Source organism: Culex pipiens, chromosome 3 (assembly GCF_016801865.2).
Source record: "Culex pipiens pallens isolate TS chromosome 3, TS_CPP_V2, whole genome shotgun sequence".
Classification (NCBI taxonomy): domain Eukaryota; kingdom Metazoa; phylum Arthropoda; class Insecta; order Diptera; family Culicidae; genus Culex; species Culex pipiens.
The window spans coordinates 140,775,331-140,788,052 of NC_068939.1; the positions used below are offsets into that span (position 1 = coordinate 140,775,331).

Here is a 12,722-nt window from a genome sequence, read left to right on the forward strand (position 1 = left end):
AATGTTCAGTTAAGCCATTTCAAAAGGTTTGTCTTCATTAAAAAATCAAAATATTTTATAGATATTTTATAGATAGGAGCAGAACATTTAGTGATAAGGCAAAAAGAAAAAAGAAAAACTTTTTTTTAAATTAAAAAAATGCAAAATTCTATAAAATTACTATTAATAGTTTGATAAAATGGCCAGGCATCCAGTTCTTTAAAGTCGCAGTAAAGTATTGATCATTTTACCTTTTAAATTAGTGTTAGAATGATAGAAAATATAGATTGAGAGAGAGAGAGAGAGAGAGAGAGGGAGAGAGAGAGAGAGAAAGAGAGAGAGAGAGAGAGAGAGAGAGAGAGAGAGAGAAATTTGTAAATTCCCGAAATTCAAGCGTAAGTAAACATTTTCTTAAATTTTGGGAACTACTTTTGAGCAGTTCTCTAGGATTTCGGTCATTCGATTTTTTTGTATTTTTTAATCCGACTGAAACTTTTTTGGTGCCTTCGGTATGCCCAAAGAAGCCATTTTGCATCATTAGTTTGTCCATATAATTTTCCATACAAATTTGGCAGCTGTCCATACAAAAATGATGTATGAAAATTCAAAAATCTGTATCTTTTGAAGGAATTTTTTGATCGATTTGGTGTCTTCGGCAAAGTTGTAGGTATGGATACGGACTACACTGGAAAAAAATAATACACGGTAAAAAAATTTGGTGATTTTTTTATTTAACTTTTTAACACTAAAACTTGATTTGCAAAAAAAACACTATTTTTAATTTTTTTTATTTTTTGATATGTTTTAAAGGACATAAAATGCCAACTTTTCAGAAATTTCCAGGTTGTGCAAAAAATCATTGACCGAGTTATGATTTTTTTAATCAATACTGATTTTTTCAAAAAGTCGAAATTTTGGTAGCAAAAATTTTTCAACTTCATTTTTAGATGTAAAATTGAATTTGCAATCAAAAAGTACTTTAGTGAAATTTTAATAAAGTGCACCGTTTTCAAATTATAGCCATTTTTATGTATCTTTTTTCAAAATAGTCGCAGTTTTTCATTTTTTTAAATTAGTGCACATGTTTGCCCACTTTTGAAAAAAATATTTTTGAAAAGCTGAGAAAATTCTCTATATTTTGCAATTTTGAACTTTGTTAATACGACCCTTAGTTGCTGAGATATTGCCATGCAAGTGTTTAAAAACAGGAAAATTGATGTTTTCTAAGTCTCACCCAAACAGCCCACCATTTTTCAATGTCGATATCTCAGCAACTAATGGTCCGATTTTCAATGTTAAAGTATGAAACATTTGTGAAATTTTCCGATCTTTTCGAAAACAATATTTTCAAAATTTTCAAATCAAGACTAACATTTCGAAAAGGCCAAACATTCAATATTACGCCCTTTTAAAATGTTAGTCTTGATTTGAAAATTTCGAAAATATTTTTTTTGAAAAGATCGGAAAATTTCACAAATGTTTCATATTTTAACATTGAATATCGGACCATTAGTTGCTGAGATATCGACAATAAAAAATGGTGGGCTGTTTGGGTGAGACTTAGAAAACATCAATTTTCCTGTTTTTAAACCTTTGCATTGCAATATCTCAGCAACTAAAGGTCGTATCAACAAAGTCCGATGAAGCAAAATATAGAGATTTTTTTCAAAAGTGGACAAACATGTGCACTAATTTAAAAAAAATGAAAAACTGGGACTGTTTCGAAAAAAGTGACATAAAAATGGCTCTAACTTGAAAACGGTGCACTTTATCAAAATTTCACTAAAGTACTTTTTGATTGCAAATTCAATTTTACATCGAAAAATGAAGTTGAAAAATTTCGATTTCTTTGAAAAATCAGTATTGATTCAAAAATTCATAACTCGGTCAATGATTTTTTGCACAACCTGGAAATTTCTGAAATGTTGGCATTTTATGTTCTCTAAAACATATCAAAAAATAAAAAAAATTAAAAATAGTGTTTTTTTGCAAATCAAGTTTTAGTGTTAAAAAGTTAAATAAAAAAATCACCAAATTTTTTTTACCGTGTATTATTTTTTTCCAGTGTAGTCCGTATCCCATACCTACAACTTTTCCGAAGACACCAAATCGATCAAAAAAATCCTTCAAAAGATACAGATTTTTGAATTTTCATACATCATTTTTGTATGGACAGCTGCCAAATTTGTATGGAAAATTATATGGACAAACTAATAATGCAAAATGGCTTCTTTGGGCATACCGAAGGCACCAAAAAAGTTTCAGTCGGATTAAAAAATACAAATATTAAAATTGAAGAAAAAAGACCGATTTCGTAGAGAATTGCTCTTTTTGAAAATGCTCTGAAAAAATTATAAATGAAAATGCAAACTCAACATGATTTTGTTCAATTAAATGTATTGTTTGGTTTATATATAATTAATCAGATTATTAGAAATCATGATATCAGAATTATTTCTGATTATATTAATTTTCAAAGCAACTGGGAATAGATCTTGCTTAATGAGTAATAAATTATTACAATTAGGTATTTTTTAAATAGATTGATGTTATTTCATCAAAACAACGTTAACTCCTTACCTCCAAATTATAATTGAGATTTTTTACGTTTTTGTTTACCATGATCAAATGAGATGGGAATCGAATTTGTGCAAAAAGAATTGATTCATTTGGTTGAATACCTAGTACTAAAGAAAATACAATTTGAGGTAAAAGAATTATGAAGCACTGGTGCAACTACAGGTGTTAGAGGGTTAAATGTGGAAAAATAGGAGACTTTTTATGGAATGATGTTTATTCATCGTATAATTTAAATCATGTTCTTTTCTATTTCTATTGTTTGTTCTCAAAAAATGCAAAAATATATTCAAAGCTCGCTTCAAATATTTGAAAACATTGGGTTGTTTGGAATAAAACCAACACTAAAAAGCTTTACCGTTTGTTCAAGAGCTGAAACCAGTATTTGTCATGAAAAACATAATTTCTGCATGTTATGATTGTAGATTATGGATTAATTTTACTCACAGTTTTGATAAAAAATATTTCTCATCAAAAAATACCAAAATATGCATGCAGTTAATTAAAACCAAGATCATAACAATTTTTAATAAATTTAAAATTTCCCGGGATTTCCCGGGAAATTGGCTGAAAATTTCCCGTTTCCCGGTAAATTAGTAACCCCGGGAAATTTGACGCTCTAATTCTTTTTCGTGAAAGTATTTGGTTTTCATTACTAATTTATCAGATAGAACAAGTTTTTTTTGTTTTTTTTTTTTTTTTTTTTTTTTTTTGTTAGACTATTATTCTATACGATTAAGTGTGAATGAAATGAACCACTAATTAACGAGATGTTATTGTTAGTTTCACTTCCGGAGTCTATTTTTTTCTAAAATAGTAGTTTATGCAACAAGTTGCAAAAAGAGGATTTTTAGCACGAGTCGTACATTTATCCAACACTAAGTGAAATTTTATGTCAAATTTTCATGTATTTTGTCAATAAATCGTTTAAATCAAAAAAATGTTGAAAAGTGTTACTTTTCGAAACAAGTGCTGAAAAGTTCAACTTTTCAGCACCCATTTGAGTGCTGAGAAGTAGAACTTTTCAGCATTTATTTTGAAAAGTGTTGCTATTCGATTCTGTTATTTTTGGTACAGAAAAGTAGGCTATTTCGTCGTTCAAGAATGACAGGAAAAGTAAGTAGTTTCACGACGGAATTGCAAAAACAATATTTTAATTTTTTGTTTTTTATTTTCCCTAAAATAGCACCCAACTACCAAAATCTAAACGTAGAAAAATTTGTACCCTCCTTACATACACAGCTAAAAAAGTAGTAATTCAGCTGCGTGTAAAAGGCCTGAGTGTAAAATAAATATTGCATTATTTTATACATTTTTATGTAATTTTACACCCTGAAATATGTAGCCCATCAGTATGGGAAACCTACTTGACCGAAATGTCAAGTTCATATATGTGTTTATCCTTACAGCTTTTCATCGGTCTGATGGCCGATTGGGCAAAGGCGCCAGTCCTTACTGTTGGTGCTGGGTTTGAATCCCGTAGGTTGCAACTTTTTTTTTGTGTTTGCAAAAATTGTACTGCAGTGTGTAGTATTAAGTGTTTATTTTGACGAAGGTGATGTGCATGCTTTTGCATGCGATTTTACCATCGGATTTTTTGCTGTGTAGGATTATGAATTGATCTCAGTTGAAAGGTTCTCCGAATCTTTGAATTGCAAATATGACATCCTGGAACCGAACTGCTAAATTCTAATAAAAACACGAATTGAATTGAATTATTTTCGCTTTTTAAGGTTTTTTTCAAACCGACTTGAAAAAGGTTATTCAAAAACAGCCTAAAAGCAAAAAAAAAATTCTTGAACATACAAAAAACTCTAGATTTAGTTTTCATCGATTTTTTATGGTTTGACATGTGCTGTGGTAGCCGAAAACTGTCAACATATCACTTGAAGCAATCGTGAATGTTGTATATTGCCCATTTCAATCAAAACAATGTAAATGGGTTAAGGATGGGTTGACCAAACAATCTATCCTGCTCATTCCTTATGTAAACAACAACTGCCGTGAGCAGGATAGACTGTTTATTTTTCTTGCGTCTTTGGTCGATTTACATTGTTTTGCTTTTATGCAAAGAATTCACTGCATGAAGCAATGTAACAATGTTCTACCTACAAAATTACAGATGTCACGAAAGAGTGACGAACATCACGTGCACGTGCGCGCTTCACGCGGCACACCTTTCCCAATTCACACGCATAATGATAAATACCCCCACCGTGAAGAGAGCGCGTGGAAGGCCCAAATCGTAGACTTAATCCGCGCGATGAGCAACAAAATAAGACGCAAAATGCAGCAACATCATCAACAACAGCTATGTTTAATGTTATTGTTATTATTTACGTTTGCTCGCGCACCGTTAACAGCTTCATATTGGCGCGGAAATTGGTTTTCCTAGGGTGGTGGTAGTTGGTGCGTGTGTGTGTGTGTGTACGCGTGCCTTGGCAGTGGCGAAGGTTTTGAAAGTTTTCTTTTTGGTCCGGTAGAGATGCCCGGAGTGTCCGAAGACCTGTGATTAGTGGGTACTTTTCACTTTCAGTCGTGGAGTTTGGCGCATGTTTGCCAGAGCAAGATTAGGTGGTGGTCACTTGCTGCACGCATACGGCAATCTTGACTGACGGTTTGGCGGTGGTTTGACAGCTGAACAGCTTCACCAACCAGTGATGGTAGGGTTGAGTCCGACTGAGGCGTCTCATGATTCGTCGACACCAGGTCTGTGGAGTCGAAAATTGGAAGTCGGTAGAATCGGATTCTTTTGAGGATCTACAAACAACAAGATTTGACAGATGATGATCACTGGCCAGCATGCTAACCACCTCAATAGAGTGTGCGCAGTTGAACCCAACCCTTAGCAGGTTAAATATACGGAAGTCAAAATCAGATTGATTCTATGATTACACACGTGGTAATTGACTACCCGATAACGGCAACCAGCTACGTCAACGATTGCCACAAAGTACTACGCGGTCAAAGATGCATACCTAGCAGATAATAAGCCGCGTGGCCTCTACAACGGCTGTTGTGAACCCGTACGGCACACCTTCCTTCCTAGTAACAGCAGCTGTGTGTTGATGAGCTGAACCGTTGAATACGAGCGGCGCACTTTCACAGTGTAGTTATACCTTCCAGGTATGTGGGAAGAGGTCGCTTCTTTTGTTTGCCGCGAAATTACTGTTCGGCTATCGACGCACCTGAACGCGGTCAAGTCCGCGTCGTGTGCGTCATGGACTTTTTAATGTCTTGATCGTGAGATTTGCACGAGAATCTTTGCGAAACGGCTCGCGTTGAAGAAGATAGCGATTTTCGTAGCAAAAAGTCAGCTTTCTATGGGGTCGCAAGATTAGCATGTGGAAAGGGAAAGTTTTTGGAAGTTCATTGTTGTGGGTTCACTCTATTTCGGTGGTACTTGGAGAACACTTGTGCTTTTCATTGCTGAATTGCTTTCATGTCTGAATCTTTTACTTTATGTAGCCTCTCTAGGTCTTCAAATCATCAAACTCGATTTGAAATATGATCTGAATCTCGGAATCGGAATTTAATCTGAACTCAAATCTGAAACAGATCCTTTAAAATCCGTGCAACAACGGCTCTTGTTATACAATACTTTGTTCCTAACAAAAATGTATAGAGGGAATGATGATCAAAAATGAATGAATTTTGAACTGATTTTTTTTTTCATTCGGTCCTGTTTCGGATCTTATTGCTTATACCAACGGACAATTTTAGAAATTGTATAAAGGATTGATTTTCACATAACCTTTATATTGAAAATGAACACTTTTAAAGCTTTTATTGATGAGAACCTTTTGCAACATACTAAGTGAATAAAGGTTTGAAAAGAGTTATCTCAATTCAACAATTTAAGTGGGCATTATGAACTTAAATTTGCATCGTTTCCATTCCTTCATAAACTGAGCTATAAATTGTGGGCTAAGCCTTGCTCTGGGTGCGGAACATTTCGCCTGAAGTCGTTTTACAGTTTGCCGATGATCGATAAAAAAAACCTTTTGTTTTCATTCAACCATGAGCTGTTAGGCTTATTATGAAGAAGATTTTCATTAATTTTTGTGAATTTTATCGCTTAACCCTCTCAGGCCTTAATTTTCAAAAAATATTTTTTTAGGTTGATGATGGAAAAATGATCCTGAATACGAAAATCATAGACTACTTTAGAAAATATTGATCTTTAGATCAGATATGACCAATTAGGCCTAAAAGGGTAAATCCAACAAGAGTAGTTCTTTAAAATTAATTGATTTAAAAAAATCAATGTTTTTGCATTCTTCAAAACTTTTCTAACAGTTGGTTAGAAAACATATTTCTGTGTGTTTTATATTCATAAAAAATGGTTAAAAAAATGATTAGATATAAACTATTTGTAATTAATTTTTTTTTAAACAACATATGGGGCAAGAGGAACAATCGCCCGTACGGCCGTAATTTTTACAATTTTGATTATTTTCAGTATGAGGAATTGTTGCTAGTAATGCAATTAGTTGGTTCTACTACCACATTACCGCCAAAGCGTCGTAAACGCCACGGAGCATAACATTGAATGAAGTTTTTTTTCAAAACCTTTGTTTTCTTATAATATTATAAAAGTACAAAATAAGGCTTAGCGTTCGTTTTAAGGCTCATTTTATAAAAATTCATTTTTTCCCATATCAGTAGTATCCCTACCCAAGTAACATTTTAGGCTTTATCAAAGCTGTCACAACCGCTATAAAACCTATCAGCCAAAACCAACATTAAAACCCCTTAGTCGTAACAAACTCCCCAGAACCTTGATAAACCCCACTTAAAACCCAAAAGGACCTCCGCAAAAGGTTGTTACGGCCTATTTATAAATCCTACATAGGAGTTCAAGGCTTTACAACTGAATCCTAACAACATCCTCAAAGCCTTGATAAAACCTTTGTTAAAACCGGTTTTATCCCTTATTCCCGAATCCCACTTTCCCGAATCCCATATCCCCGAAAATCATTTCCCCGAAAATTCCACATTCCCGAAAATCATTTCCCCGAAAGTGCCATTTCCCCGAAAATCATTTTCCCGAAATTTCCATATCCCCGAAAATCATTTTCCCGAAAATTCCATATCCCCGAATGTCATTTACCTGAATGGCCATTTTACCGAATTGTCGTTTTCCCGATTTTACATATACCCGAATGGTTATTTCACCGAAAGTTGCATTTTCCCGAATGATATTAACTTAGATATAAACTAAATTGTTTTTTAGGGATATTTTTACAAAAGTATGACCTTATTTTAAATTCTCCTACGTTTGTTTTTAAATATGAAAAAAAATAAATAAATAAAAAACAAATAACCGTAGAAGGCCATTCATAAACCACGCGGAAACTTCAAGAAAGCGGGGTTTTGAGATCATCAACGTTTAATAAAAAAGATTTCTTTGTATGGGCAATTTTCAGCTAAGCACATTTCCAAAACGGTATCCACGTGGTAAGGATTGCACAGCAACGATATCTTTAAGCGACGACTCGAAACGCAGGAATCAGTTTTTTCTAGATTTTGTTTAACTTTTTTTGTTAAATCTAAATAGTTGATTATTGAATTACAAAATGCATTTTTTTTTATATTTCATCACCGCCATTTTGGGTTTAAAATTACTAAATCACTTTAAAGTAGTTTAGGGGTTATTACCCGGAGTGAACTTTTGACAAGGCCATTGGATAACCGAGTCTGGACTGTATTATGATTTTCAACTAAATGCAAAAAAGCGAAATGATCAATGTATCAAATCGACGCTGTCGTGCTATCTTGTCATTTGTCCCTTTTTGACGTTCCGAGAAAAAAGCGTGTTAGTGCTTGACCTTTAATAAACGAAAAATAGAGCACGCTATGTAAACAATAACAAACACTTTTAATTTGGTTGACCATTCTGTGCATTGTCCTGAAAGTTGTTTGAATTTGGTTGCTGAGGTCCCGAGTTATAATTACAAACGTTCACGATAGTCGGACATGTACGTGTGTCAAACGCATTCTAATCTGAAACCTCTTTGGCCAGTTGTCGCACTTACAGCAATTTTCAGAGTGTGTCAAGTTAGCACGACACAAAAAAAAATCAATTCCCGTAATCGTGAATAAAGTTCACGAATGTGAGATCCACGAAGGAATATATTCATGAGTATGGTGCATTTGCACTATAAACGTGAATATATTCCTTCGTGGTTCTCACAATCGTGAACTTTATTCACGGTTTCGAGAATTGATTTTTTTCTGTGGAGACGACATTTTCCGTTTTTAATTGAATATCTCAGAATTGAAATCGAATTTTGGGTATGTAGGTCAAAAGATGAGACATTGTGAGCTACACAAAATGGCGTTCTTAATTCAATTTGGCCCAAAATCGACGTACGACAAGTTAGCTCGACTGCGACGAAATGAGAAAAATAGGCAAATGTATTAAGCGGCACGCAGCTATTTAGATTTGTTCATTAGAAATATGTACCTGCTCAAGATGTTCTCCTTCTCTACATCATTGGTCATAGTCGGAGTTTTTGTAGAATTGGGCGAAGTCAGTTCTTTTTGAAAGGCAGTTGGAGTAACAAAATCTCAGAGTCCGGAATTCGAATCCTTTAACTTCACAGACTTGGAAAATATTCAAAATTTAAATGAAGCTCGAAAAAAAAAAATCTCGGAGTTTTTTGAACATGATACTTCATTGATCGCCACTTCCCCGAACCCGGTCAGGCGGGTATGCCCGTTGTCCAGAACAGCGCGCGCGGTTCTGGGCAACGGGCATACCCGCCTGACCGGGTTCGGGGAAATGGTCTTTCGAGGATATGGTCATTCGGGAAAATGATTTTCGGGGATGTGGAAAATTAGGGGAAGTGGCCATTCGGGAAAATGGTTTTTAGGGGAAGTCTCCATTCGGGGATGTGGCCATTCGGGGAAAAGGATTGTTCGGGGAAATGATTTTCGGGTAAATGGCATTTCGGAAAAGTGTCTTTTCGGAGATGTGGCATTCGGGGAAATGTCTTTTCGGGAATGTGAGTTTCGGGGAAATGTCATAGATTCGTTAAAACCTAGTCAGGAGTTATGGAAAAATGACATTTCATACGTCTTCAAACGTCTTATGCCAAATAGGTTTTATTTTAGCAAAAATAAGTCTTCGTCTTGCCAAATGAAATTATGGAGATGGTTGTCAAAAATGGCGATGATAAATAATAGATATTAAAGGTAATCCAAATAATTTGATAGCTTAATTCTCGCAATTGATGGCTCAAATTCAGCTGCGGTTGAAATTTTATTGATAAATGTAGGGGAGATAGAGCCAAAAACTTCAACTCGCTTCAAAAATCAATATTCTGTAATCATAGTGTTTAACGTTAAAATTTTTTTATTGCAATTCTTTGAAAAAAATGTTCAAAATATTTTTAAACATCTATCGCTATATTAATCATATCAGAAATTCAGCATAAATGTGTGTTTTCATCAAATTTAAATTAAATTTTTCAGTTTTTCATTTTTTCTATCAAGATGGCGGTTAATCATATTCAATCAGAGCACGCGTTTAGCGCCATATTTATGCACTGCTATTTGGCCGCGATTAATGCTCTTTTAGGAGCTTATGGTTTTAAGTGAGCTTTTTACATGCCTAATGGCACTTGACAGCTACAACACCCTAGGTTTTAACAAAGCATGCGATAAAACCGTTTGGCTTGGCATTGCCATCTGGTTTTCAAGCCTCTATTAAAACTTTCATAAAACCTTATTGAAAGCCAGTCGGCTTTTATTTCCACCCGGTTTTATGTCCGAGGCATAAAACCCTGTTAGAACCTATTAATTAGCTATTGCTTGTTGGTTGCGGTGAATGCCCAAATAAAACTATTAAGCAATCAAGATGCTACAATAAAACCTCAATAAAACTTGGTGGTGGCTAGTTGGTTTAAAAATGTTACTTGGGTACCAATGATTTGCACCTTTTATAAAAAATGTTTTATCATTTCGTTGTTTTTGTTGAAAGCTTTTAATAAACCTTGTTTAAGTGGAACAAGAGTACCACATGGATTTTTGGTATGGAATAAAATACGAATTGCTACAAAAACATAGTTTATTGGAAAGTTCATGCATTAAAGTATTTAAAAACTGATAAAAAATTGTTTGAACTTATGTTCCTCAAACTATTTTTTTTTTTCAAAAACGATCATATTATTAGTGAAATATTATTATTTCATCTAAAAATTATAGAAACGTTTCAAATACATTTTAATATGACGTGTCAAATTGATAACAGTTAAATTGTTAGCAAATTAACATGCTATTTTATGCATTGTTCCTCTTGCCCCAACCGGTTGTTCGTCTTGCCCCACTAGTTGAATAGAAAGTACTGAAAATCAATCATTTTAAAATCATTTTTTTATCGTGAAAACTGGATTTTTTAGAAATTTGTTCTATAAAAGTCTTTGTCAAGACCTGGAATAAGATAATTATCAAAAAAAATAGATTTATAACGTTTTTATTGGGGCACCCCCTACAGCGTGGTGCAGACCCGTAATGCTATGCTAGATTTATAACGTTTTTATTGGGTTTTTAATAAGCATTTCCTTAGCTTGTTACACTTGCCCTATTTTCCCCTAGTTCATTTCAAATATTTCTTTAAATATTTTTTTTTAAATTTTGCATTTTTTCAACATGACTAGTTCTATGAACACAAATTGGACTACCAAATCATTGCTATAAGTGTTTGCATTCTTTCAACCATTCCCAATTTTTCAAAAATCTTTTTTTATATGGCATGAATTTTATATTCTTTAGAAAAATGATTTGAAAAAAAATATTAAAAAACTAATTTGAATTAATTTTAGCATTGTTTCACAAGTAGTTCTTTCTTTTTTAAGGATGATGTTAATTTTTTTATTTCGGATGTTATTAACTATAAGATCAAAATTTAGGTATTTTTTCAAAAATTGCTGTTAGTTGTTTTGACGATTTTTTTTAAAGTGCGGATCCCCCCGCGAGCCGCCTCCTTTCCTCTAACTAACCCCCAACTTTTGGCGAAATTACTATTTGGTGGAAATTCCTGTTCGGGGAAATGTTCCTGGTTCCTTTTTTCAATTAGGGAGACGGTTGGCATGAAATGGGAAACGTTTGTATAGAGAAAATAATGTATTTTTTTAGACATAAAACCATAAACAATCATAATTAGGTACAAAATTCCTTAAGGGGTTACATACATGTAAATTTGCAAAAATGTCAAGGGTTGGTATGAGCACACTCTTAATATTTTTAGAAATTAGTTTTCAGGACATAAAAATATACAATTTCATCTATAAACAAATTAAATATGAAGACATTTGGATGTACCATTGCCAAGTTTTAGCTAAATTAGCAGTTTCAAAAAACGGGTGCCACGATATCTGAACACTGCGTCGACTAAATCGGCTCAAAATTTTGATGAAGACTCACTAAACGAGTCCCGTGTGCATGACGAAGGCCGATTCTCAAAAAATTTATTTAAAAAAAATAAAAAAATATTTTTCTGATTTCATATAAAAAATCAACAGTTTTTATTTTTTGTAATTTTTCAAAAACCTGAATTTCAAAATCAGGCTTTGTCATGCACACGGGATATGTCTTGAGAGTCCTCACTCCAAATTTCTTTGAGGAGTTACTGTAAATCATCTTTGAAAGGATTTAAGTAATAATGGGAAATATGATTTTTTGAGATTTTTAACCCTTAATTCTTAATAAATCAAGCACGATCCAACGCTTCTCCAATCGCCAACCTCTCACTGACCGTCAACTTAAAATTGCATCAAAACACGCTAACAGCTTTAAACCACCACATTTGTCACTCGTTTAACGAGTAAGCGTTCACTTTTTTTGCCTGACATCTATCGTGTCCCAATTGTCTCATCTATTCCAATACCGGTTCACGAGGTACTTCCCGCGAAGAAAAATGAGATTTTCTAAAGTCAAGTCTGTTAGAAAAGCAAGGGGAAAGTATTCGTGCTGAAATATTGCTGATCCAGTTTTCCCAACCCCATGCCAATTTCACTCATTGGACCAGCAGTCGAGGACTTCCAGAAGTGGTGCCGTACACACCTCTTCTGTGCGAGTGCACGAGTCCGGTCTTGATTGTCGTGTAGCAGCACAGTGCCATTCGAAGACCTGTCCGGCCAGTTCGATAGCCTGGTCCGTTG

The 12,722-nt window shown here is 33.9% G+C and overlaps 1 protein-coding gene across 3 annotated transcripts in view; it reads left to right on the plus strand.

Moving 5' to 3' along the window:
- LOC120417512 (uncharacterized) overlaps positions 1-12,722 on the plus strand; it is a 165,387-nt gene that overhangs the window by 115,452 nt on the left and 37,213 nt on the right. The window lies entirely within an intron of this gene.